This window comes from Octopus sinensis, linkage group LG10, assembly GCF_006345805.1.
Source record: "Octopus sinensis linkage group LG10, ASM634580v1, whole genome shotgun sequence".
Taxonomy (NCBI): domain Eukaryota; kingdom Metazoa; phylum Mollusca; class Cephalopoda; order Octopoda; family Octopodidae; genus Octopus; species Octopus sinensis.
In genome coordinates, this window is record NC_043006.1 from 54,241,525 (window position 1) to 54,268,114 (window position 26,590).

General features: G+C 37.8%; 1 protein-coding gene across 1 annotated transcript in view; it reads left to right on the forward strand.

Annotated features, from left to right (window-relative positions):
- Positions 1 to 26,590, forward strand: part of LOC115216636 (tRNA dimethylallyltransferase) — a 351,240-nt gene that overhangs the window by 89,115 nt on the left and 235,535 nt on the right. The window lies entirely within an intron of this gene.

Here is a 26,590-nt window from a genome sequence, read left to right on the forward strand (position 1 = left end):
TAAATAAGGAAGCTCATTCTTGATATAGCTGCCTGGCTTTGGAAAATTATTTTGGTTGGAGGTGGGGTGATGAGACACATCAGATGCTGGTCTACATTTTTTTTCTTCTTTATTTTCCGAGGCATTTACTTGTCAGATTACTGTCAAAATATCAATTGTTGCTCCTGAATGTATTCCATAATGGTGGTGGCGGGGGGGGGGGGGGTGGCAGTAGTGGTGGTGGTGCATCAGTGCTACAGCCAGTAACATGTTTCAATGACAGCAGAAAGTGTTGACTTTAAAAAAATGTCACTTGCTGCCAAAACGTAGGAATTATTAACTTGGAAAGAATTGTAATTGTTTTTTTTTTTTTTTTTTTGAATAATTAATTTAGATATTAATAAAAATTTTTAGATATTAATAAAAAAATTTTTTATTCATTTCTATTTGTGTGTGTGTGTGTTTCCTAAAATGATCATTCCTGTGTTTATTGCTAAAGTGTCAAAAAAAGGTTTAAAAGAAAATATGAAGAGACAAATTACACTTGAAGATAGATTTGCTGTGTAAATGTTGAACTAATCTACTGGCCTATTGAAACACAAATATGCAATGATATTCTTTACAAGTGTATGCAATTTGCAAAAAGGAAAAAAAAAAACTAGGTTTTATTGTGGGTTAGTTTCTCTCTCTGTTTAAATTTCCCCTTGCATACACATTGATGGTGACAGTCAACTCCTCTCACAATGTCTTCCAGTTCTGTTGAACCAGAGCAGATTATTTTATAAATATCTGTTGCAGAGAATGGGACATTGTCAGCATGAATAGGAACATGGAAATCTAAAAGAAAACAGGAAAACAATGTGGGGATTTCAGATGCTGGGCCTCACTGAGGAAATAATAAGGGACTGGGAGATGTGGCGATTTGCTGTACCTGATAAGACACGTCAAGCTAAGTAAAATTGCTGTCTTCCATACATACAGGCTTGTCCTTTCAGGTGTCAGTGCCACCTAAAAAGCACCCATGCCAGTGCTTCATCAGCACACCTGTGCCGGTGGCTTGTAAAAGCACCTGGCACTCACTGTTAAGTGATTGGTGTTAAGAAGGGCATCTAGCTGTAGAAACCATGTCACAACAGACAACTGGAGTGTGGACAGCTCCATGTCAAACAGTCCAACCCATGCCAGCAGGGAAAACAGATCTTAACCGATAATGATGATGATAATTTTTGCTGCACATCATCTATATTAACCTTTTAGCATTAAAGTCAGCCATATCCAGCCCAAATATTCTACCTGTTCTGTGTTCGAATTAGCCGGATCTGGCCTTTCACACTTAGCCTACAATGTCATTCTGAAAATAAACCAATGCATCATCAAAATCTCAAAGCAATGACATAATATGTGATTGATTTAAAAGAATGTGAATGTGGCCGAGTAATCTGAATGCTGAAGGGTTAAAAAGGATTATCTGTGTATTGAACTCAAAACCCAATGACCAAATCATTTAATTCACCCAGGTCTTCCTTGTTCTCTCTCAGTCACCACTTGAACCAGAAATGAATCTGCCCCATAGTAGTTTAACCTCCCTGTTTATTAACCCTTTAGCTTTCTACCTTGTTTTATGTTCAAATCAACCAGATCTGGCCTCTCATACCTACCCTACAATTTCATTCTAAAAATAAACAATCTCATCATAGATATCTAAAAGCTAAGAGATAATTCATGATTAATTCAAAACAATGTGAATAAATAATTTTATTCACATTACATTTGGCAGAATAATCTGAATGCTAAAGGCATAAACTCCATTCTGACATTTTTTTAAACAGGTTAGATGAGCAATGCTATTGGATTTTGGATGGATCTTCCCAGACTAGCCAGATTCATTTGGTTGATGTTCAGATTGACTGACTGTTACTGGTGTCTGTAACAAAATATTAGGTAGTGTCGGAGAATTGCAGAGATAGAATAAAACAGAGAAAGATCCAACTGCATGTTTGTTAGTGGAACAATTTGTTGCCCATTGCTTGACCAAGTTCCTTTGAATGTATCTAGAATGTTTGTATGCTACAGCAAACATTAAGTGTGGCCCTGTGTTTGAAAAGTAATTTAGAACAAGACCCCCCACAAATCAATATTAAATGGCATTGGCTGGAAATACCTGTTAAATGCTTTGTGTCCATGCCATACTCTTTCTCTTTTACTCTTTTACTTGTTTCAGTCATTTGACTGTGGCCACACTGGAACACCGCCTTTAGTCAAGCACATCGACCCCAGGACTTATTCTTTGTAAGCCTAGTACTTATTCTATTGGTCTCTTTTGCTGAATCGCTAAGTTACAGGGACGTAAGCACACCAGCATTGGTTGTCAAGCGATGTTGGGGGAACAAACACAGACACACAAACATACATATATATATATATATATATATATATATCCACACACACACAATGGGCTTCTTTCAGTTTCCATCTACCAAATCCACTCACAAGGCTTTGGTTGGCCTGAGGCTATAGTAGAAGACACTTGCCCAAGGTGCCATGCAGTGGGACTGAACCCGGAACCATGTAGTTTGTAAACAAGCTACTTAACCACACAACCACTCAAATTAAGAAGGACTGGCTAGAGTTAGCACCCACTACACTCGGAGTGGTGGCATTAGGAAGGGCATCCAGCTGTAGAAACTTTGGCAGATCAGACTGGAGCCTGGTACACCCTTCTGGCTTGCCAATCCTCAGTCAAACCAGCCAGCCCATGCCAGCAGGCAAAGCAGATGTTAAATGATGACGACGACATCATTAAATTCCTATTTTGAGGATACACCTGCTTAGGGCTAAGTACTTTATCAACTCTTTTGAAACCAACTTTAAACTCCGAGAATCAACGAGGCACTTTGGTCTTTCGACCTGTGGGAAATAGCATCCAAAATCTCCATCAAATTACACCATAATGTCCTAAAAATGAGATAACATAATACAGTATAGTCTAGAAAAAAGACATGATTCTCATGGCTGAAAATCTATTGATCATAGATCTTCTCAGTTGGGGCCAACCTGGACATAAAACCCTTGTGTCCCCTATCTGTGATTATTTACAATGTTATATTCCAGTATCTTTGTTTAGAAGGTAGCAATCTCAGAGATGTACCTTATTCTCCACTTGCCTTAACTCATTAGCATTTAAACCAGCTATATCAGGTTCAAATATGTTCAAACTGGCCACATCCAGCCTCTCACACTTACCCTACAATGTTATTCTGAGCATGGCCATTACCAGTACCGCCTGACTGGCCCTTGTGCCGGTGGCACATAAAAACACCCACTACACTCTCGGAGTGGTTGGCGTTAGAAAGGGCATACAACTGTAGAAACTCTGCCAGATCAGATTGGTGTCTGGTTCGCCAGTCCTTGACAATCGTATCATTGAAATCTTGAAGCTATGAGATGATGCATGATTAATTCAAAGCAGTGTGAAAAAAAATAAGCATTACATTTCATAGGGTGATAAAGTGATCTGAATGCTAAAGGGTTAAGAAGAATTAAGGCAAATGGCATCAGAGATATTGAATGTGTGCGTGAATGTGTAGAAGTTGTTACCAACTGAACTAGAAACACTACAGATGACTTATTGCTGCATTTAATACTTACTACATTTGTAAATATTTCATTTTGTTTGCTTGATCCTACTTCACATAAAACCACTGACATCATCACCATCACCATCGTCATCACAATGGTGCAATCTAATGTTTTATTAAGCCTTTTTCTCAAGTGGGAAATGTTTATTCATTGTAAGTAAATAAATAAATAAAAGATGAAAGAAAAAGACGCTTATATTGTTTGTGTGCCTTAACAATGATATAACCGTCAACAGTTGCTCTTTCCCTGATGGTATGGAAAAGAAGAAGAAACCTTGGGAAAAATCCCAGATGGCACAGGGTCGTAGAAGAAGACACAGTTGAAAAGCATCAGATTAAAAATAGCCCTTGTCTCTCTCTCTCTCTTTCTCTCCCCAACCCATTCCCTCCTGAGGTTGGCATCCCTGCCCCACTTCCTCTCCTCCCCACCTAATTTTCTTTTGTATTGATTTTGTTTCATATTAATCCCTTTTCAGAAATGACAATTATTCCAATGCAGATAAGGTTGGAACAGCTGATGGAGGTTTCTTTTTATATATGAGCAACCCCTCCCTACTTCTCACCTTCACCTCAACTCTTATCCATAATTCTACTTTTTCTCTCCCCTCCCTGCTTGCTGCACCTCCACTAGTTCTTTGGCATGTAATTTTCATCTCAAATGGCAGTGCTATTTCTTCCTTCCCCTCCCGCTCCTGGCTACTGCCAACCCCAGCCCACCTCTGCTCTATCATATCATGGAGGAAGGGAAGGTGACAGGGAGTTGGGGGTAAGGGTGCTGTTATATAGTATACTTACTATATGTACCTGTAGCAGGTGTTATAAAGGACTTTGTCGGTGGGTGTGGAGGTGGGAATTCTAGCAAGGGAAGAGCAGAGGTGGGTGAACTAGTAATTCTATACAAATACCACCACCGCTGCTCCTCCTCCTCCTACTACTACTACTACTACTACCACTACCACTACCACCACCACCACTATTAACTGACTTTGTGCTACCTTGGTCTTATTGTTTCCATTGTAACGCCCTCCCTCCCCCCTGTTGGACAAACAGATTTTCCAAGGTTTCTATATGTCCTTTGTCAGTAGTGTCCACCTCTGCACTTCCCCTTTCTCCCAACTGATCTCATAAGGGGCTGATTCTTTTAACAGGATCATCCTATTGTTTGTTCTGCTTCATGTTCTTATTGTCCCTTCTTTACTCTTTTTTTTCTCCTTTCTTCCATTTTGGTGCAGTCTTTCTGTTTTTCTTGCACTCTATCATCATCATCATCATCATCAGTGCCACTATCATTGCTACAACTTACCATCATCATTGTTACTGCTACCATTACCACCACCACCATTACTCTCATCACTATTACCAATATCACCCAATACCTTGGTCACTATTGTTATCATCATTATCATTGCCACACTCAGTATATTTAATATTTTATCAAAGCAGTTTAGGTAATTGTTGAATGTAGTGTAGCACATTATGATGATGATGATATCCATAATAGTAATGATACTGGCTGTGTTAATATCATTACTATTTTCCTTTATATTCTTTAATATTCTTTATATTTTGTCTCGCCGACTATCCTCTCTCTTTCCTTCTTACATCAAATCAAGATTTATTTATTTTGTAACAATACCTGCAATCTTTGGTGACATTTTCCTTAACTGCAGCAGATGGCTGGGATCTGAAGCCATTTTTATTTATTTATTCATCACCATCATTGTCAGTATATGTCTGTGCATGTGTGTACGTATATCTGTCTATATCTATCTATCTCTCTCTCTATATATATATGTAGCAAAACCCTAGTGTATTTTCATAACACATACACACACACACACATTTATTATAAACATACTTGTATGTGTTCTGTTTGGTGAAAGTATATTTAAAAATTATGTTTTCATTTCTTTGTCCATGTACATACAAGATTCCAATTTGAGAGCTCTGAGAAAACATCCCCTGCTAAGATAGATTTAGAATATGTCCTATTCAAAAGGCAAATGCATGCACATACATGTTGTTCGTGTGTGTGTGTGTGTATGTAGAGACACATGTGTGCATGCACACACACGCAGTCTGACCTCCATTAAAATTCTGTTTAGATAGAAGAAAAGAAACAGTCAAAAATTATGAAATATGACAGCTTTTGTTTTCAGTTGTAATGCTCTCTCTTGATCTCTGTATCTATCTATCTACACACACACACATATATTTGCTCAACAGCTATACAAAAGTCATGAGCAGGGAAGAAATTCCAGCGTGGTTAGGCGTCACATGGATAAAGTCAGAGGAAGAGAAACAAGTAAAGTACAGAGTGTATGAGTACAGGTGGTAGATGACCAGCCAGCCAGCCCTACAAAACAGAAGCCTTTGTAGTACCAGTAGAAAAGGCAGAAAGAGAAGGTAGCATTCATGGGTTAGTCTATGATTGGTCTTTGGTTTCAAGGTTGCATGTGGATGATGCATGGTTGGAAGAGGGTGAGAGAATTATGAAGGGTAGAGTCATCTATATAAATGTAGGTATTGTTTGATGTGACAGCAGGTAGGACATTTATCTGTGGAAGGCTCTGAGTGAGTGAAAAACCAAACCCTAGGGGACACTGGGATTGTGGGTCATAAAGAGCTTGACATTATATGATGGTTGTAAACAATTATCATCATAGAAGTGGTGTCCTTCATTGCCATCCTAAGTGAAAACATGTCCTGCAATGGGGAAATAATGCTTTGTTTCAGGGCAAATGAAGGGCATCCATCTCAACAAATTCCATCTGGCCCATGCAAACAGAAAAGTGGGTTTAAAATGATGTTGAATATATATATACACATATACATATATGTGTGTGTACATGTGTATACACACACGCACAAACACACTCACCAGAATTGAAAGTTTTATGATTATAGTTTTCATATGCTCACAGTTGTATTATGAAGGCATGGTGTCCCTTTTGGTTTAGTCGGTGTTTATATATTTTCAGGATAGATAATTCACTGAGACAAGTCTATGGATATAAAAATACATAGTTCATCAAGAGACATTTCCCTATGACAAAGATCTTATAATATGCTACAATGTGCTTTGGTGTTACCTGAGTATTGTGGCCTACAGCCACATTGTATTATTTGTTCCTTTCTTATGGGTAGAATTGGCACACGAGGAGTATGAAACAAACAACTGTTTTTTTTAAGCATGATTTTTGGTCATTTTCTGATGAACAATGCTGCAGTTTCTGTCTACCAAATTCAGCCACAAGTCTTGGTTGGCCTAGGGCTATAGTAGAAAAATACTTGCCCAAGGTACTCTGCAGAGGGACTGAACGTGAAACTATTTGGTTGGAAAGCAAACCTCTCAACGACACAGTCATTCTTGCACCTAATATGTGTGTGTGTGTGCGTTTACATTTGTTGTTAAATCAAGTATTGTGTCTCATTTTGTTTCAATGTTAACAGTTCATCAAGCAGAGATCTATAAAATATATGCCAGATTGAAATATGTACTGAGGTCAGTATGATCAACTAAATTTTTGAAGGCGATACCCCCATCATGGCAACAGGTGAAAGACTAAACCCAGTAAAATAATGTTTAAAGACAATAATGTTCAAAACTTCATATTGAACTCATTGTCTTGTGGTTAGTAATTCATTACCTTAAATTTGAAGCTATTAAGTCTTTATACATTATTTTACTGGGTTTAGTCAGGCAGAGTTGCCTATCTTAGCCAAAGACCTCAAAATTGTGTGATCTGACCTTGTTTTCGAGGTTATTTTTGTAGTAAAAATGAGTTGTGCAAAAAAACATGCTTTATTTGGTAGCCAAAAGATTACTGAAATTTTTGATACCTCATACATCAAAATCAGCAACTCAGTTTTTGAATCCATAAGGAACATAAGCACACACACACAAAGCTCTGTTTTATATATTAAGATAACTGAACATTTAGCGTAGAGTAGTATGTCAAAATATACTCTTAAGTTCAGGAGCTTGTGGCTCGTGAAATTGCACAACTTCACCCTTTTGAGACATATGGTGTCCAAAGAACAAATTTTTTTTCTGTTGAAATTGAAATTCATGGGTGCATGTACAAAACAAAGGATAACGTGCCTAAAACTGTTAGTATGTAAAACTATATATATTATGAAAGCTTATACATCTATCATAATAAGAAAGCCTAGAACACCACAATACAGGTAAATAAATAAAATAATAAGCAGAAATGTTTCTGTGAAAAAACAAAAAAGATATGTGCTGAAAGACGATCTCTAATTGGTTATTACACTTCAAAACCAACCATTCACAATGTTTGTTTTATTGGGTCAATGGATTGGCCTCAAAGTCCTTTCAGCTTGTATCACTTGGGCCAATCAGTCGGCCTGGGTGTCCCAAGAGGGTTAACCATCTTCACAACCATCAACTATTGCTGTTCATGTCACAATTCTCCTTTTCTGTGTCTGTCTCCTCTCACTCTCTGCATGTATTGCAGTACAAGTAAGAACTTGTTCGTAATAATACCCCTTACATATCTCTACTAACACCAATAAAACCTTACATAACACCAATATCTTCACCTATTTAAACTTTTCCTGACTGATTACTAGGTATGTATGTTGCTGCTATGTGAGTGGACTGGTTGTGTAGACAACATGGGTTGTTAACATGATAGTTGGCTTTAACAGTTGATTCCGATCGCTTGTTTGACATTATCTCATCCACTGGCATCGCCTGAGATTGGTACTTCCTTGTTCCGTTGCTGTCTCATCATCTTTCTTGCTCAACTGTGATTTGAATTGAAACTATAGTAGGATTGTGTATTGAAAATGTTGCCTCTATTAGATCTTCAGTCTCTGTGCTGTCTGACCCGGCATGCCATTTGTTTTAAAGGTCACTCATCTCTCTTCAGAGAATCACCAGATTTATTGGGTTTGGAATTTCTCTTCAATGCTTCCCACACTACTCTTATGTAATCTCCAGCATATGTATTTAGCTTGCATGTATACACGTACACTTATTCGGCCACATGAATTTACTTCTATTTAAAATATGTGTGTGAATAGAGAAACAAGATAAAGATGACATATTTAGCTGTAAATTTTGAAGAATAACATTCTTGCATTTTTTTCTCTGATAGACAGGTTCTAAAATATCTCAAGATAATGCTTGAGGTGTGTGTGTGTGTATGTTATAATACCTTTTGGATTATTTCCTGGTGTATTTTGCAGGGTGTCTTTATTACTAAACCATGAGCAGTGTTTAAAAAAGAATATATATATATATATATATATATATATATGAAGTGGAGGGAGTGAGGAATAAACAGATAAAATCATTGATTCTAGAATGTTGTTGTTTCTGTTGGTTCTTGGTGCTAATGTTTAGTATTCTGGTCTTAAATTAATGGCATTTACTTATTACCTTTAGATCTGTTATGTGTCCCACAGCAGAACTGTTCTACTTTGACTTAGGGTTGCTTAGTGAAAGAGAGAGAGGGAGAGTGTGTATGTGTGTCTGTCTGTGTGTCTGAAGGGAAAGAAAGCATTTGTTGTTGTAAACTTTATTTCCAGTTAGACTTTGATTTGATCTCACCATTGCTTGACCTACATGGTCTACTTGTTGTACTTGGGTGTATTGATCTAATCTCAGTTGACCTATATGATCTGCTGATTTTGTTTGGGTTATTGATCAAGCCTCTCTTAACCTAAAAGATTTGCTGATGATCAGTCTTGACCTATTTAGCTCTACTTGACCTATTTTTATGGCTTCAGTTACTTTCTAAAACTCCTTTATTTTTCACTTGTTTCCTATCAAAGCCTGTTTTAGCCCTAATCATAGGTTCATATAGTTTTCACAAACTTTTTTTTTCTTCCACGTGAAGTGTGTCTATTCTCCATTCCAACCATTGGATGTAAAATTGATGATATCATCATTTAATATCCATATTCCATGGCATGGTTCAGATGATTTGACAGGATCTGATAGGTCAGAGGACTGTATTGAGCTCTGTTTTGGTGTTGTTTCTTCAGCTGGGCCTTCCTAACACCAACCACTTTACAAAGTGTATTAGGTACTTTGCTGTGTCTCCAGCACTAGTGAGGTCACCAAATGGCATGCAAGAGAAAACTCATTAATTGGGGTGAGTGTAGTACTGAAGGTGGGGGCTTATGGCAAGTGCTGAGATGTAGAAATATGATATATGGGCAACCAGCCACAGAAAACTTGGAAAAGTAGATGTTAAATGGGGATGATGATGTTTAATATTCTTTTATTCATTTCAGTCATTTGACTGCAGCCATGCTGGAGCACCGCCTTTAGTCGAACAAATCACCCCCAGGACTTATTCTTTTGTAAGCCTGGTACTTATTCTATCAATATCTTTTGCTTAACTGCTCAGTTATAGATACGTAAGCACACCAATATCGGTTGTCAAGTGATGGTGGGGGAAAATCACAGAGATACAAATATATATATATATATATACGATGGGCTTCTTTCAGTTTCCATCTACCAAATCCACTCACAAGGCTTTGGTTGGCCTGAGGCTATAGTAGGTGTCACAGTGGGACTGAACCCAGAACCATGTAGTTGGTAAGCAAGCTACTTACCACACAGCCACTCCTAACAGTAGAATAGGACATTATATATGTATCATAGAAGGAAGGGAGTAGATGATATGATGAGGTGGACTGGGCCATAGTTTTATTTTGCTGATTCAATCCACTAGTTGACTCTTTGAATTATGGGATTTATGTATTTATATATTTATTTATTAAGGATTCTAGATAGTAAGTAGGTGTATGAAAGTAAACTTTTTTCTTATTTCAACAAAGTTAGTTCAGTATTGGAAGAAAACTTCTTTGTCAGCAACTTGAAGCCTTTTCTCTTTATTTTGCTCCTGACATATATCAATAACCTGTCATTGCCATTTCATTCCTCCCACGTCCCCTCCTAGCATTACTGCATTCTCACATTTACTACTACATACCACTATCATCAACAACCTTCCATTGCTGCAGTAACTATTATTATTATTATTATTATTGTTATTTTTACCACTGCTGAGGTGCCATTTCCGGTGTCTGTGGCATAATGCCTCTTTCTCCAGTCAAAATAGTTTGACTAGGCCAACTATTTTGATTGTAATTAGGGTCCACCACAACCAAACAAGACATATGACTCTTACACCACCAACACCCAGCACCCCTACCTAAGTTTGTGGTTGAGATATTACACATACAATACAATAGCTACCCTAGGTGGGTTTTAAAGTAAACTATAATACAGGGTACAAGTGCATGTGGTGGGTAAATAAAGAAAACAATGGCACTCAGTCAGGTCGACACCAGACAGGATATGTTCTTTACACACGCATGCATGTACGCACATGCATGCACACATACACACACACACACACATATTATGAGTGTAGCCCCCCCTCCTTGCCTGCGCTCACTTTGCTTAGCAGCAGTTGTTGATGATGATGTATGTTGATCATTAAGAAAAATAAGATAGGATAGTAAATACAATGTAGTACTAACACACACACACACACACACATTTATTTGAAGTAACTGAAGAGTATAAAGAGAAGGTTTTAACTCTGGAAGACTGCAGTGCACATGACAATGTTGGTGACCTTTTCCAATATTGTCACTATACCTGCAGCACTCTGTGTAGTTTTTGACAGTGCTATATATAATAGTTCTTGTACAAGTAGATCAGTTGGAGAGAATAGAGTTGTTACATTTGATGACTAACACCAAGATATATTGACTGGGAGAAGCACCTAGATGTGGCGCAGTTTGGTTTTGTGCCAGGGGGAAGCATTACTAATGCTATCTTCCTCATTTGGCAGAAGAAGCACTTAATCCAAAATAAACCTCTGTACTTGGTTTTTGTTAATGTGCAGATAGCTGTTTTGATAGGGTCTCTTGCTCACTTCCTTATCTGGTGGTTAGTGTGGAAGCTAGGAATAGGTGAGTGGTTGGTGACAGCTGTACAAGCCATATACAGAGATATATAAGAGTATAGCAACAAATTTAGTGTACAGGTTGGAGTTCACCAATGACTAACTGTCAGTCCGCTCTTGTTTATCATAGTCCTCCAGGCCATAACAGGAATTTAAGATTGGTTGCACTTGGGAGCTCCTCTACACTGATGACCTTGCTGAATTCCAACAAGAATTAGAGAAGAAATTTCAGGTGTGGAAGCAAAGTCTGGAATCAAAGGGCCTTAGAGTTAATTTAGCAAAAACCAAAGTCCTAGTAAGTAGGAAAGCAGACAAGTTACAAATCCCTTCAGGTATATGACCCTGCTTGTTATGTAGGAAAAGTGTAGATAGAAATTCCATATGGTGTATCCAGTCCCAGCTATGGACACATAAGAGGTGCTGTGACACAGGACATTTTTGATGTCCATCTTTCTTGTTGACATAGGTTGGGCAGTTTGACAGGATCTAATGGGTCCAAAGGGCTGCATTGTGTTCCAATATCTGCTTTGGTATGGTTTCTATGGCTGGATGCTCTTCCTAATGTTAACTACTTTACAGAATTTACTGAGTACATTGTAGTGGCACCAGCACTAGTGAAGTCACCGTGCAGCTTGCAAGCCAGAGAGCTTTGACTGAATGGGTTTATAGTAGAGATGGAGACAGCTTCATGCTTGGAGATTAGAGGTTAAAGTAAAAAGAAGGGCCTCAAACAGAACAGATGTCTTGCTGAAGGAACTACCTAGCTATACATATTTTTTCAGTTTACAGTTGACATTAATACTATAAACAGATTCCCTGTCTATGGAAACTGGAATAAAGAAAGTTGAATAATCTGGAGAACCACTTTTGTTGAACAGTGCAGCTACTTCAGTTAATGTTAAGAACGTATTTGTCTAGACATGCTTCCTTGTACTAAATATGTATTTGGTTGAATCAACTATGAAAAGAAAGATTCAATCCTGGCTCCAGTGCTTTGTATGGCATTCATTAGATGAGTGTTTTTCAACCCTTCTCACCAAATGCCTACCAAAAACAATTGAATACTTATTACAACCAGGGTTGTCTTAGCAGCATTGTAGGTCCCCAGGCCCTATAATATTTACTTACCAAGCGCAACCCATGGCGTACATAGAATTAGGCCCCTAGACCCATCATGTTCCTCAGAGTTAAAACATTTACTCATTGACAACAAACTACAACAACATTCATAAATTAGAATTAGGCTCCTGAACCCATGAAACCCCTCAGTAACTGCCCAGCGTTTTCATGCCTCACTAACTACAACCCTCAAAATTTACCATGTTTAATAAAGATAGTGACTGTATTTAAATTCAGATAAATGTATTGCTCACTGTTCCCTTCATGGCTTTGAATTCTTCCTTAGCAGGTGCAGTATACAAGCTATTAGGAATCATTCTGTAAGGTCTTGAAAAGTGGTTCTTTTTGGCTGTTTACTTCAGTTCTCTGCTGGTTGTGATTGACTATGTCTGGGGATAATTCAAAACATTATAATGCTTCTGAAGACAAGAGCTACCATCTTGAAGATAAAGTTTGCAAATTAGTGATGAAACACTTCTGTAATTGTTCATCACGTCATCATTATCGTTTAATATCCGCTTTCCATGCTGGCATGGGTTGGATGGTTTGACGTGATGCTGGCTAGCAGGGAGTTGTCCAGACTCTCAACTGTTTGTTGTTGCCATGGTTTCTATGGCTGGATGCCCTTCCTAATGCCAACCACTTAATAGAGTGTACTGGGTACTTTTTATGTGCAACTGGCACGGGTGCATTTATGCAGCACGGGCACATGAATGTGTCAGCACAGCACTGGTATGGGTGCTTTTTAAGTTGCACCAGCACCTGAAAGGACAAGTGTGTATGCGTGGAAGAAGGAAAAGATAGGAAAGGGTTATTACCAAAAGCAGCAGACATTAGAGCTGCAGGAAGAATCACTTCATTAGAAATCTGAAGTCCAAAGTCTTCTGCCATTGACAGCTTATGATTTTGCAAGTCGTTCACTTGGAGTGATGTTTGTTGTTGCCATTTGTCAACAAATTGTTTGTTTGCTTTGTACCTTTGAAGATGAATCACTTATTTGAAAAACAGGTAAGGGTTAGCAACAGGAAAGGTTTCCAATTATAAAACAATGCCTTAATAATAAATATGTTTAATCTATGCTGACACGGAGAAGTGGGTGTAGAAACAAACAAACGAAAAGAATGCTGATTGAGCTGGGATTTCACAAAGCATCATTGTGAATTGATAAAATCAACTCCAATTGATTTAATAACTGAAAAAAGTTGGAAACATAAAGTGGGCCATGGCAGGATTTGAACTCAAAGCAAAGGCTGTAAAACATTTTATGCAATGCTCTAATGATTCTGCCAGCCTACAACTATTACTACTACTAGTAATAATCCTTTCTACTATATAGGCACAAGGCCTGAATATTTTGGTAGGGGGAGGAGACTAGTTGATTACATCAACAACCCCAAGTATTCAACTGGTATTTATTTTATTGACTCTGACAGCACGAAAGGCAAAGTCAACCTTGGCGGACTTTGAAGCATTGTGTCCAGCATGCTAACGGTTATGCCAGCTCACAGCTTTAATAAAATGATGATGATAATAATAATAATAATAAAAATAACAACAACAACATACTTTCAAATGTAATAATCAGGAGTTTAGTTAGTATAGACCAACCATGGGGGTAACAGTGAAAGGTCAGCTACATGTAAAACAAACAGTACATTGCACTTAGTATCAAAACAGATAGTACTTTTAGTATGTCTGTGGTGGTTTAGTGTTCACTAGGAAAATGATAGGTTTGTGATGTCATTTAACATGGCGGTGGGAGTAGGGGTTTGACCTCACAAGCTTTGTAATACAAGTGTATTTTAGTTGTTAACATCCTCCCACGCTGTTATACTGCCGACACACATCTGTCTATCTATATATACTATCTACAGCCATCCATCAATTCAATTATCTATTTATGTCTCTATCTACCATTCATCTGTCTGTTACCTATCAGCCTTCATCTGTTGTCTGACTGTTGTTAGCTGTCTGCTTTTATTTTGGGTTTTATCTGTTCATCTAATTCTGTGTGTGTGTATGTAAATACTTATACACAGCTGTCTTTCTTTCTCTCTCTACCTCTGTTTCTCTGTCTAGCTTCAACAAGTTGAAATGAAATGACCAAGTTGGTGTTGCTCTTTTATATTGAGGAGATGGAGGTACTTAATTCTACAATGCCTCGGTTTACCTGGTCGTCAGATATTGGTAGCAGATCAGTTATGGGAATGCTTTCTTTGCATGCCTATTGTTTATATCCAGAAGGAAATTTTGTATATAATGCCATGTGACCAGAACTAAGGACTCACCTTCAAAAGATCCCTTAATTAGGCTTTTATATTACAGTAATTTCTAACATAGGTGTAATCATCATCATCATTGTTGAATGTCTGCTTTCCATGCTGGCATGGATTGGATGGTTTCACTGAGAACTGACAAGCTGGGAGGCTGCACCTGGCTCCAATCTGATTGGGCAAGGTTTCTACAGCTGGCTTGGTTTCTATGACTTGGCTTACTGGGTCTTTTCAAGCACAGCATATCTCCAAAGGTCTTGTCATTGCCTCTGTGAGGCCCAAGATTCAAGGATTGTCCTTCGCCACCTCATCCCATGTCTTTCTGGGTTTACCTATTTCATAGGTTTTCTCCACTGTTAGGGTGTGACACTTCTTCACACAGCTATCCTCATCAATATGCATCACATGACCTTATTAGTGCAGTTGTCTCTCTTGCACACCACATCTGATGCTTCTTATGTCCAACTTTTCTCTCGTGGTGCTTACACTCTGTCATGTATGCACACTGACATTACACGTCCAGCGGAGCATACTAGCTTTAGTTCTTTCAAACCTACACATATCCTCAGCAGTCATAGCCATGTTTCACTTCGCACACATGCATCATACAGTCTACCTTTCACTCTGAGCGAGAAGCCCTTGTTTCTACCTACCCCTTTTCTACAGATTGAGAGTGCCATCTACCTGATAGGATTTGTGATTTGTCTGCCTTCCTACTTATTAAGATTTTGGTTTTTGTTAGATTGACTCCAAGGCCCTTCGATTCTAGACCTTGCTTCCACACCTGAAACTTCTAGTTCTGGTAGTGACTCAGCTATTAGAGCAAGGTCATTAGCATGGGGGTGCTTCCAGGAACAGCCTGTCTTGAATTCCTCTGTTATTGCCTGGAGGACTATGATGAAGAAGAGAGGGCTGAGGACTGATCCTTGGTGAACCCCTACTTCCACCCGGAATTCTTCATTATACTTGTTGCCAACCCTCATCTTACTGACAGCATCCCTGTACATGGCTTGTACAGCTCTCACCAACCACTCATCTATCCTTACTTTCCACATTGAACACCAGATAAGAGATTGGGGGACCCTGTCAAAGGCTTTCTCTATGTCAACAAAAGCCAAGTACAGAGGTTTATCTTTGGCTATGAATTTCTCCTGCAGCTGTCTTACCAGAAATAAAGCATTAATGGTACTTCTCCCTGTCACAAACTCACACTGCATTGCATCTAAGCTAACTCCCTCTTTCTAATTAGTTGGGCTATGACTTTCATCACCTGATCCAACAATTTGATACTTCTGTAATTATTTCTAAGGCATCACCTTTATCTTTGTAGCAGTTGACTATGGTGCTGCTACACCAGTCATTGGGTATGAGTCTTTCGTGTATCACCTGGTTAACTATAAGAGTGACTAGACTATAGCCTACACCATCATATTTTAAGCATCTCAACAGTGATTCCTTATGGGCTCAGGGTTTTCCCTGTCTTCATACCCTTAATTACTTTATCTACCAAGGTGCTGTCAATTCGGATAGCTGGCCCCTCTGTTGGGTTGACATTTGACAGACTTCTTTTCTCCCATTCATTCTCTTCATTTAGCAACTTTCATAGTGGCACCTCCAAGTCTCTGTCTTTGCAGCATCATTAGATGCAAGTGAGCCATCATCCACACCTTCCACATGGGGGACAGCAGCATTATGCATCTGAAAAGAAAGCTCACATGTGCATTTGGTAGATCTTGTAAACATACAGATTGGCTTCAACATGCATACACTTCATCATCATTATATTCGTTTCTTTTTCACTACATTCAAAGGGAGATAGACACTAGATAGGGATGGGAGGGAGGGGCAGAGTGTTCTGTATAGTTAACTGTTAGAGGTGCTCAGGAGAAAGACATCTGGTAGAGGTTAGAGGAGAAAGTATAGGTGGTGGGGTGGGATGGGAGGGCACGCCACCAATGGCAAACATTATGTCTCTTCTATTCTCTAGCTATGGCCGATGTGGTATAGCCACAGACAAACGAGCCACTAATTAACAGTCAACCTGGGAAAACAAGTGGTTAACAAAACAGAGAGAGGGAGAGCAGTGAAATTTTTGAGAATTAGGGCTAGTCTACGAAACAATGGACCACTTGGATGAGATAGCAGGTAACAAAACAAAACAAATGAAGAGATGGAATTTTTGAGATTTAGAGCAAAAGTAAACAGAATCGAACAATTGGATTTCTTAACTTTGCTATAACATATCGCTAAATACATAGCTAAATGAATAACAACAATAATTATAATGAATAATTATAGAGTGAAACGGAATTGAGCATTTGCATTCTTAACTTCAATCTCATGCAAATAACATTACAGTCATACAAACAGGCCCCAGTGCTTGAGTGGTACTTTATTTTATTGCCCACAGTAAAGGACCATAACTAAATTCTTCAATAGGCATTTTTAACCCTTGCATGCAGCCACACACATTTCTCTGCTGATAATGTTACCATATGTTTAGTCCTCAGCAGCTTCTAGATAAGGTCTTCAACATGGTCTTTAACCACATGTAGAAGCTGGTGAAGGATAAAATCCCTTCCCATCTGATATGTATGTATATCATCATCATTTAACATCTGTTTTCCATGCTGGCATTGGTATGGATGGTTGGACAAGAGTTGGGCAGCTAGGGAGCTGCCTAGGTTCCAATTGTCTGTTTTGACATGGTTTTTATGGCTGGATGATCTTCCTAATCTCAACCACCTTACAGAGTGTACTGGGTGCATTTTTTACATGGCACCAACACAAGTGCTTTTAACGTGGCACTGGCGCAAGTGCTCTCAACATGGCATGAGCACATATATCTTATATGAAACACAGAAATTCAAAACTATTTCTAATTTCTTATTCATTATAACGTAATATATTATATTCCAAAATATGAGCTCATTAACTGCATCCTTCTCTTCTCAAAAATAATTCTCAGATTTAAGTGACAACACTCCTTACATATAATTATTGGCCATAGAATCTCTGAAGACTTTTCCTACTGACCAATTAATTGATCCTCATAGAGCCTCAGATGATATCACAGAAGCTAGGACTGCCTTTCAAAGTAGCAGCTGCTAGCTCAATATAATGGTAAAAATATTCCATATACAATACCAATGAATCTGTCTTTTTATCTTCTGAGTTCCCAATCGCAGATGCTATTAATTGAAAGAAACTATTTGCAGTGTTTGTTGATTGTAGCTGTATTGTATAAAAGAAAAGTTTATAGAAACAATTTCTATAACTTTATAGGCAATTCTATATACGTATGCAGTAGAACAACAATTTACAAGGACTGTTTAAAATAATTTTTACAATGTGTACATTATTTCATCCCATGAAAAAAAAATCTTTGAGATATAGTGACAAAAATATTTTTATATGTTCTTTATTCAATGTAAGCTTTGTGAATGATACTAACTTCACAAGTGTTTCACTATGTGGGACAGTGTTGTTAGTAACAAATGGAGATCATGTCTTCTTACAATATCAAAGCTTGTAAGCTTTTGATAGTAAAGTCACTTGTTTAAAACCAGATTCATTTAGATAAGAGATAAGTAAAAAAACCAATAATACAACTATTGTAATATCCAATATTAATACTGTAGAAACAATCATGATAATTGTAATGTAATGACTGGGCCAAGAGGATTTTTTTATGTTGGCCATTTAAATTTGTCTGTGGCCTCTGAAATGTTCATTTTTATATGGTGTCTGAAAATACGGGGGTCAAATGGTCCCTGGTTGAAAATCACTACACTAGATACATAATAATAATGGAAAGAAAAGGTATCAGAGGGGCATTGCATACCCTGTGCACAGATAAATTTTTTACAAATTATAGTGTGGCTTACAATGCATTGCTTACCCATGCTTTTTAATTGAAGTAAAATAATTTTTTTTTTTTAAAGTATCTCTATTATAGGTATTTATACTCTGGTGACATTAAGAAATCAACTCATAAGTAAATAAAAACCCTTGAATCCATCTGTGTGCACACGCACATATCTGTGTATGCAAGCATGTATGTACTCACATGTGTCTATGCACATAGGTACATCATGATCTATACGCGTGCTGATGAGGGTTGATTCATATGAAAAAGAAAGTGAACAAAATAATGACAACTTGCATATTGGAAAATTTGTTAAGTCCAATTTTTATTTTTTTTTTTTAAGTATCACTATTATATAGGTATTTATACTCCAGTGAAAAAGAAATCAAGTCATAAATAAACAAAACCCTCAAATTCGGCACTGTACACATGCACACACACACACACATGCAGAGTCACATGTTTATGTATGTATGTATGCATGCACATGTGTCTATGTGCATAGGTACATCATGATCTATACACACGCAAACAAGGGTCAGTTCATATCAAAAAGAAAGTGAGCAAAATAATATGACCACTTTACTTATTGGGGAGTTTGTAAGTTCAATTTCTTTTGGATTTTTTTAAAGATAATCAAACCAAATGTTAATCATTTCGAGCCATTCACCCAACAAGTATGCCAAATATGGTGAAAATCTGTTCAGCTGTTTTCCGGTAATTTTGCAAACACACAGACAAAGATCACTAAGATGAGTGATTACAATACCATGCTTTTGCTTATGCGCGCAGGGTAATAATATTTTCTACAATGGGCACAAGACCTGAAATTTGTGAGGAGAGGACTCGTAAATTACCTTAACCACATTACATGATTGGTGGTACTTATTTCATCGACTCTAAAAGGATGAAAGGCAAAGTCGACCTTTGCAGAATTTGAACCCAGAATGTAAAGCTGAATGAAATGCCACTAAGCATTTTACCTGGTGTGCCAGCTCTCTGCCTAAATATAATAATAATAATAATAATGATAATGATAATGATGATTTCAAATTTTGGCACAAAGTCAACAATTTCAGGGGATTATATCAACCTCAGTCTTCAACTGGTACTTCTTTTATTGACCCAGAAAAGATTAAAGGCAAAGTTGACCTTGGTGGGGTTTGTGAAGCACCTCTCATTAATCATGTTTTTTTAGTGAATTTTAGAAAGTCACTTCCCCTCCCCTCCTTTATTAGTGTTCCAAACTGATTTTGGTCTTCAGTATAACATTCTTGCAATATTACATAGGTATTGTTTGTGATTTTCCAGTCGGCTATGGAACCAAAGTTGAAGATATGCAGTGTTGCAAATGCTGTGTTGTACAAGCCATTTTTTCATCCCTCCATCAGTTATACAAAATGTCTTAACCATTTAGCATTTAAATCAGCCATATCTGCCCAAAATATTGAACTTATTTTCATGTTCAAATTGTCCAGATCTAGCCTCTCACACCAGTCCTGCAATGTCATTTTAAAAATTTATAGTTACTTCATCAAAATTTCATAGCTATGAGATAATGCATGATTAACTCAAAATCAAAGTAAGTAAATATGCCCACGGGCATATGGCATAGTGGTTAAGAGAATGGGCTACTAACCCCAAGATTCCGAGTTTGATTCCAAGCAGTGTCCTGAACAATAATAATAATAACAACATCGAAAAATATCTTAGGAATGAGAACCCAGGTTCGAAATGTCTCCAAGACACCTGAAGAAGGCTGGGGGGTATATCAGCCGAAACGTGTTAACAACAAACAAGATGAGGACAAATTTCCGTTGAATGTAAATAATGTACATCTTTCCTCATCTCTTAAATATAGAAATATTAGTTTATTCTTTTATTTGTTTTAGTCATTTGACTGTGGCCATGCTGGAGCCCTACCTTAAACATAATAATGCGAATACTAAAGGGTTAAATAGTTTCCAATGTAAGCCACATAACTGAATATTTGAGTCAAATTTTGTTTCTTCTCAGCCTGCTGTTACCATTTATCTATTTGTTTTTTCCCATTGTCAGTCTTTTGGAAAGATATTGCCCACATACCCAGCATCCTTAACCTTTCTCAGAGGCTGTAGAACACTTTCTTTTTATAACCACCCATTTCTGGGTTAACCACCTTAGACAGAACGGTTGGCAGAATGGGTTGGAGTGAATTATTTCTCTGTTTGGCTGTTATCGAATAAATGAATAAAATGTGTGGCTTGTGGAGAACTGCAATCATTTTCTTTATTATTATTATTATTTTGGTTCAAAGATTCCTGGCCTCCAAAGTATTCCTACATGGAATCAATTCCTTGTCATCTCCTCATACTTTCACCCTTCACTGCTCTGAAAGACTGAAGATTCTCCTTCCGTTACACTAATTAACTGCCTGTTAAAAAGGTTCATGTGACACCATTCCTCTGTCTGTACTTCCTGTTCAGCTTGTTGAAACTAGTTGAGCTATTGGGGAAGCTAATCTTTCACCTCCTCCCTTCCTTACACTTGCCTTCTCATCTGTTGGGGTTGTTTGGATTTCCACCCCAGTTCTACTGTGCTTTTTGCAGTGTGTTATTTAAGACTTCTTGGGTTGTTATTGTTATTTAGCCCCTAGTTAACTCTTTACAAACAGTGGCATTCCAGTCGTGACCATCCTGTCTTCCATGTGTATTATCATATTCAATGTGTCCCTTTTGAAAATGGCATGGTATATTTTGAGAGTGATTTGGCTGCCATTTATAGGTGGTCAAGTAACTATGTAGATTGTTCCCCTTATTCATCTACTCTTTACTTTTTTGTTTGTCATTTGACTGTGCCCATGCTACAGCACCATCTTGAGGATTTCTGGTCGAATAAATCGCCCCCAGGACTTATTTTTCTTTTAAGCCTAGTACTTATTCTATCAGTCAGTTTTACTGAACTGCTAAGCTAGGGTGATGTAAACACATCAACACCAGTTGTCAGGTGGTGATGGGAGAGATAAACACACACACACACACGCACATACATACACACATATATGTGTTTCTGTCATATACATATATTTGCTTGTGACACAAACACACACACGTTTCTGTCTATCAAACCCACTCACAAAGCTTTGGTCGGCCCGAGCTATAGTAGAAGACATTAGCCCAAGGTGCCACACAGCGGGGCTGATCCTAAAACCATGTGGTTGGGAAGCAAGCCTCTTTACCACACAGTCATGCCTGTGCTCTTATAAGTTTGATGAGTAGGAGGTAGTTTTCATTTAATAATTGTTAACTGCTGACTGTAGGCACAGGCATGGCTGTAAGGTTGAGAAATTCACTTTACAGAGGCCATGTCTGGCCATGGGGGAAATATTACATTGCTTGGAAACAAGTAAGAAGTGGTGACAAGAGCAGCATTTGGCTGTAGAAAACCTGCCTCAATAAACTCTGTCCAACTCCTGGAAGCATAAAAAAAGTGGACATTACACATGATGATGATGATGTACTCATGGGTGGAATATGTTTAATCTTATATAGGGCTGCTCTGTGGCTATAAGCAACACCCACAACACATACATGCACAAAACAAAACCTGTTCACATATATTTATCATTTTTCAAATGAAGAGAAAGAACATAAGAGAGGATGCAGACAGTTTGGAAGGTTCATGTGTTTGCATAAATTAAATAAGCTGGTGTTTTGTTGCTAGGAATCCTTTGAAGTAATAGTAGTTCCTGCTCCCTGTTTGGTCTATAATACAACCATTAATAAACCTGCTTTATCTGGTTTAAAGGTTTATTCATTTTAACCTCACAATCTCACTGATATCTTTTTATTTTTTGTTAGCTTCAATCATTAGACTGCGGTCATGCTGGGGCACCACCTTTAAGAATTTTAGTTGAATGATTTGATCACAATACTTTTTTTTTTGTTGTTTTGTTTTTTAATGCCTGATACTTATTCTATCTGTGTCTTTTACTGAACTGCTAAGTTATGGGGACATAGACTCACCAACACCAGTTGTCAAGTGGTGGTGGGAAACAAACACAGATACAAAGACACACACACATGTGATGAGCTTTCAGTTTCCATCTGCAAAATTCACTCACATGGCTTTGGTTGGCCTGAGACTAGAGTAGAAAACATTTGTCCAAGGTGTCATGCTTCTTACTTGGAAATAGGTGAGGATTGGTAACAGAAAGGGCATCTGATCATAGAAAACATACCTCAAATTCCATTCAACCTCTGCATGCATTGAAAAGTGGTTGTTAAAATGATGATGATATGTATGTTAGGCACACTAAAAGGGATGTTATTGTCCTCAACAAGTCTGTGGAGTTCTTTTGATCCTTGAATGTTTCCACCCATTTGTTAACTACCTAACAGACTGTGCTGGATGTGTTTCATTATGGTATTAGTAAGGTTTACTTGTATTACATAAAACTAGAAAGTCTTCAGTACACAATGATGTGTTTTGTTTGATACACTAATAATGATTTCTAAGTCAGATATGAGTTGACTCGAGTACTAGTTTGCTACCACTGGAGGGACAAATCTCAGATGGCTTTTGAACCTAGAATGTAAAAATTGCAGGGTTTTTTTCTTTTTTTTCCTGGTGATATATGCTAATGTACACACACTGTATCATCCCAAACGTGTAATAACAAAAATAAGAGCTAATCTGAACTGACTACTTAAATAGTGTGACTGTTTGTGTTATGTCAGATGTAGTAATAGTGAAAACATGTGTGTCACCAAATCTTGGAAGGAAGACTGCAAACCAAAAGATTTGCATCTCTGTCTAGGAGTTTACTGACAGTAGAGGAACGATGTCTTGTAAATGTTTTGATCTCATATCTCTTATGTTCTACTTAATTCTATCCTCCCAGTTCTCTTTCTCTCTTTCTATCTATTTATATATCACTTACACTCTCCCCACCTCTCTTTCTCACTCTCTGTCTTTCTCTCTTTCTCTCTCTCTCTCTCTCTCTCTCTCTCGCTATATATATATATATATCCATCCACTTACCCACCCACAAACACATTGGGTCTCAAAATGCACTGATGTGGATTTGCTTTTCAGGTTTGTCAGTCAGGGGGAGGAATTTCCCAGATTTTTTTCGGTTGAGGAATTCCAACACACACACACACACACACACACACACGTGTGTGTGCATGTGAGATGACAGTGATGGTGGTAGCAGCAGTGGTGAATGTTCCAGTCATTTAAAGAAATCTTTTGTTGCTTCTCTCCCAAGCAATCCTTCAGGCACACATACCAGGGTTTTTCTTTCTTTTTGTCCTTTGCCTACTCTCATCAAAGATGGTGATAGTGACTGTTATCTGACACCGGGTTAGGTTCAATAAAGCCTAAAATACATCCATGTGCTGACAGCTTCATATGAAAAATGAAATCAGCATTTAAGGATCTTTGTATCCTGTTTGAGAAGATATCCTTAAGAAAGGAAATGGAAAAGATTCTTCCTTGATATGGCTCAGTAAATTGCTGGAAATTCTTATCTCTGTTAAATAAATAAATCTACACTTATTTTGTTGTTTTGTTTTTACTAGTACATGCTTGGTTAATAGTAATTCATTCATTCATTTGATTATTCATTCATTATTCTTGTTCTTATCACTACTACCACCACCTACACAACATTTTCACCACCATTACTACTACTAGTACTACTAGTATTACTATGTTCATGTTTTTTAGTTTTGTAGTGTGTTCTGAGGTGTTTGATTCTCAACATCCTGTCAGGAAGTTGGATGGGTTTTATTTTATTTTATTCAAATTTTTTTTCCCTTTGGTATTTGTGTGTGTGTGTGTGTGTGTGTACAGAGGTTGGTTAGTTTGAGCATGATGAGTGGCAGAGTTGATGGAATGTGATCTGTTTTGATTACGGTGACTTATGCAAATTTATCTAGTTTGTCTCATTTATTATGTCTGTGTTAAATGTTGTGTTTAAAACATTTTCTGATAGCCTTTGTACTGAATGCTTCCTTTCCACTCTTGCCTCACCTCCTCCGTTACCAACTTCTTCCTCATCTATGTTTTCCTCTTTCACAACATACTTCCGCCTCACTATAACCAGTCTAGTGGCCCAGTGGTAATATTTCCTTTTAGTAATATAAAGTACTGGCTTTAAATTCCAATCTGCATCTTCACCAGACCTCTGATCTTTGAAGAAAACCCCCACTTGCCCCTGTGAAGGGCGTTGTTGGTTGCTGCTGTATAATAGCCTTCCTGACAGCAAAAGGTTTTATTCATTCTCTTTGCTGCCCAACTAGTAATTTCCTTGCTGTTAGGTCTCACCCATGTAGATTGACCCTTGATATACCATTAAGTGTTGTGTAAGTAGGTGCCTGTCTGGTGCCTACTTACATCTAGCTCAGCCTCTGTGAATGGTTGTGTAATCATTGTTTATGAAGCAGTCACTCTTATGTTTAACAACCTCATCCATGCTGTGTTTTTTTCATCCAGTTTTATTTGCTGCCATATCAACTGTTTTGTGGTTAATGTTAGGGCATTAGTGAAAAATCATCCTAAATTAAAGGAAATATTGCCACCTCTAGTCTTTTAGAAGAGCAGTTATATATGATACTAAATCATAGATACTGTATGTTACCAATGGTCTCATGTGGTCACAGATCTGATATAGTGCTGCTGTTACACACATAAATATTCTCAAATACATGCAAAAAGACATTTACAGGCCTTGCAGGTAATATCCAAAAGCCATTCAACTAATTAGTAAAGATTCACTACAATACACTACAAGTTCTTGCTGTGTCTTCTCTTGTTACTGCTGTGGTGACTTCTACTCTCTGAATTAGCCAGCTGCATACTCTCTTTGGTCTGGTTTACTGGGCACCAATGCCTCTCCTTTCATTACCCTTATTGGTATCTGACTTCCAGCAGAGCTATTCTCTGAAATTCTTTTCCTTCCTCATATTTTCCCATACTGACACCTATCTACAGATGTTTGAAACTTATCACTAGTCTAGGAGGTCATTGGTACTCTCTTTTCTTCTATCACTGAAAAAAAAATTCTTCATCTGTTAGCACTTTACCGATCTGAAACTTAAGGTTGTTTTGGTGATGGACTCACCTTCAATGTATATGTAGGAGTTAGTGGCTATAGTTATTGATGATAGCTAGATAGCTATTAAATGTAATCTGAAGATGACTATTCTGGTTTGTGGGTGTTTTTTTTTTTTTTGTTAGTTAAAAAATTAGTTCAGAGCCTCTGTTGGTCAACCTGGGCAAGATTTTTTCAAGGAAGAGTGACAACTATCCATGCATGCAAGCCTCTCTTCCTCCTCAATGGTTATCTAAGGGTAAAGCCACTGACTTGAGCCTTTATAGCTTGGCATCAATGACATCACTGGCATGGCTATCAGAACACAGACAACCAGAACCGACACCACAAGGCATCTCATCTGACTCTCTGCATTTCTGTTAGTCCACCATTCTTTATTGAACGACAAAATATACTTCAGTAAGTTTTGAACATGGGGTACAGACAGGCAGCAATCATTTGACTGAATTGATAAAGCATCACGGTATTTTTCTCTGATTCTCTGCACTCTGGTTTGAATCTCACTGTGGTCAGTTTTGCATTTTATCTTTTGAGAAATTGACAAAAAAGTACCAATCCAGTGGATTGATGACAGAACTGTAAAATCCATCAAACCAGATACTTTCCAGTATTTATTCCAGTTTGTTTGCATTTTGAGTTCAAGTCCTGCC